Genomic DNA, 3311 nt, shown 5'->3' with positions numbered 1-3311 from the left:
GGGGAACACTACCAACACTGAACACTGGGGGAACACTACCAACACTGAACACTGGGGGAACACTACCAACACTGAACACTGGGGGAACACTACCAACACTGAACACTGGGGGAACACTACCATTCCCACCAGTGTTGGTAGTGTTCCAACGTTGTGTAGTGTCCTCCAGTGTTCAGCGTTGTAGTGTTCCCCAGTGTTCAGCGTTGGTAGTGTTCCCCAGTGTTAGCGTTGTAGTGTTCCCCCAGCGTTGTAGTGTTCCCCCAGCTGTTGGTTAGTGTTCCCCCAGGTTGGTAGTGTTCCCCAGCGTTGGTAGTGTTCCCCCATGGTGGTAGTGTTCCCCCAAGTGTTGGTAGTGTTCCCCCAGTGTTGGTAGTGTTCCCCCAGTGTTGGTATGTTGTTCCCCAGTGTTGGTAGTGTTCCCCCAGTGTTGGTAGTGTTCCCCCAGTGATGTTCCTCCATGTTGGTAGTGTTCCCCATTGGTATGTTCCCCCAGTGTTGGTAGTGTTCCCCCAGTGTTGGTAGTGTTCCCCCAGTGTTGGTAGTGTTCCCCCCAGTTTGGTAGTGTTCCCCCAGTGTTCAGTGTTGTAGTGTTCCCCAGTTTCAGTGTTGGTAGTGTCCCCAGTGTTCAGTGTTGGTAGTGTCCCCCAGTTGGTAGTGTTCCCCCAGTGTTGGTAGTGTTCCCCAGTGTGGTAGTGTTCCCCCGTAGTGAGTTGTAGTGTTCCCCCAGTGTGGTAGTGTGAGCCCCCAGTGTGTAAGTGTATCGATACCCCCAAGTGTAGAGTGTTCCCCCACAGTGATGAAGATAAGTGTTCCCCCGTGATATCAGTGTTGGTAGATGTATCCCCCGATGTTCAGGTTTGAGTAAGTAGTATCACCCCAGAATAGATTCAGTAGTTGGTAAGGTTCCCATTAGCTTCAGTGTTAGTAGTGTTCCCTCCCAGCTGATCCTCAGTGGTTCCCCCAGTAGTTGGTAGTGATTCCCCAGGTGTAGTGTATACACCCCAATGTTAGAGTTAGTGTTCCCAAGATATTCAGATGTTGGTAGTGTTCCACGCCGATGTTCAGGTTGGTAGTGTCCCAGGTTCAGTATGGTATAGTTCCCTCCAGTGATTCAGATGTGGTTGCCCACCAGTGTACTAACGAGTTTCCCAGGATGTTGGTAGTGTTCCCGCAGTGTTCAGTCGTATAGAATTCCACCAGTGTTACAGTGTTGGTAGTGATTCCCATGTCAGTGTAGGTAAGTGAATTCCACTCACAGATCCTATCAATGAACTACCATTGAACATGCTGCCACCACAGGATAAAGAGGAGCGGAACACAGAGATTAGTTCCAAGCGACCCCGGGCGACCCACAATCCGGAATTTCATGCTAATGAAAGGAAAAGCACACGTCCCATTCAAACTGAAAATCACTGAATCACATAGGCTGCGTCACAAATGCAGAATCCTATTCCCTTTATATAGTGCACAATTTTATTCCAGGGCCTACAGGCTGATATTGAAAATAAAAAATATTTAGCATATCCAATAGTATCTAGCGGAACAGACAAGATTTATCAACTTTCAAAGCAGAAATTACTTTCCCCATTGATCTCAACTTGCAGGAGTATTGCAATATACCATTTTCTAAGTTATATTCGCAATCATACTTTATAAAAAAATTAAAAAATCAGGCCCTCCCAGTGGCGCAGCCGGATCTAAGGCACTTACAGACCTGGTCCGATTCCCAGGCTGTCACACAGCCGGCCCGCAAAAGTCAGCCAGCTAGCACAACCCAGTAAGCTTTAAACTTGGGGTACTTTGTTCTTAGACATGTAGCCTAGCTAGCTAAACAATTAACCAAATCCCAATATAAGATACACCAATACAACCGATTAGTCATTAGCTAGCTAAAACGTCGAACCAAAATAGGTTCAATGTTAGCTACTAACATCAGGCTATAAACTAAGCAATGTGAATGGAATTCTGAGATATTACTACAACAGATCATAACGATAAACGCTACTAAGCGAGCACAGCCAATTCATAACGTCAGCTAGCTACTAACAGTAAGCATTATAACTTGCAATGAAAACATTGCACAAATTAAGAATGTATAATTATCTGAAAATGTAAGCTAGACTACTTTTCCCGTATACATGGCATGACAGCTCACGAGCAGACTGCAACCTCTTCATTAAAATAAACGTCCTGTTCGTTTCCATCTTTCTTGTAACAGCTCATTCTGCGTTCACTACCTGACTCAGCGATGAGCGCAACATACTGCTGCATGACAAACCATGAACGCATAAGAGCATCTCCTTCCATCTGCTAAGCATTCTAGCCCCCCTACCAACACTCTGACCATTTCACATCACACTAGCCAGAAGCTGGTTTCTGGCTGTGTTTCATGTTAACATCCAGTCACGAGTGATGAGGTGCTCCTCACGGCAACAATTTAATGATGCTTTAGTATCGACATTTACCTGACACCGCCAATATTAAAACGCAGGCGTCCCCACGCACTGGTGACGTTCGATAATTCTATCAATGTCGTATCTATCTCATACGCGCCTTCGATGTTGCGCAACAACAAGACACATAGCACAGCAAACTGCCCTGAAACAGTTGTTGCAGTGGACATTCTATTGAATGGATACTTGCATAAAGTGGAGTCTGTTTGTTTGTAAGTTTTAACTACCCAATAATTTTTTAGTAATAAAAAGCAAAGCGATTAGACAGCGATTCCACTATCAACAAACTGACCAGGCGTAGAACAAGAACAGAAACGGTGCAGCCTATAGTGGCCAGACCAATCCCAAACATATCTCTCAGGCATGTCCAAGCCCACTCATTATCTCAGCCGAATCACAATGGGCTAGAACGGTAGAAGGTTGCTGGAGACCCTCATACATCCAAGTTAGTGCTCGGTACATTATAACAATTTTGATTAGTATTACAGATGGCTATACACGGTTGTTATTAAGGAACAACTATGGAATAGAGGTTAGATATGTCAGACAAAGGCATTTCTACAAAAAAAACAATTAGACATACAAAGCCCTTCTCCTGTGAAGTCAACTGACACACCTAACAACTAGTTATCCTGAAAGTCAAATTAGCCGTCAACGTTTCTCATTAACGCACTGATGATAGACAGCTCTCATTACAGTTGCAATATAGCAGAATCCAGACGTAGATAAAAGCATTGGTTAATCTGCCCAGAATCCATTGATCCTAAATCGGCTCCGTGAGAAGCTTTTGAACTTCATAGAGAAGGTTGTTTTTTTTAATTCACACACCAGGTTCATGTGAGGTTAATCTCGCTCTTA

General features: G+C 44.6%; 1 protein-coding gene across 1 annotated transcript in view; it reads left to right on the top strand.

Annotated features, from left to right (window-relative positions):
* atp8a1 (ATPase phospholipid transporting 8A1) overlaps window positions 1-3311 on the top strand; it is a 222843-nt gene that overhangs the window by 86624 nt on the left and 132908 nt on the right. The window lies entirely within an intron of this gene.

The sequence above is a fragment of the Salvelinus sp. IW2-2015 genome, linkage group LG6.2 (genome assembly GCF_002910315.2).
Source record: "Salvelinus sp. IW2-2015 linkage group LG6.2, ASM291031v2, whole genome shotgun sequence".
NCBI lineage: Eukaryota > Metazoa > Chordata > Actinopteri > Salmoniformes > Salmonidae > Salvelinus > Salvelinus sp. IW2-2015.
This window is presented reverse-complemented; position numbering and strand designations above follow the sequence as displayed.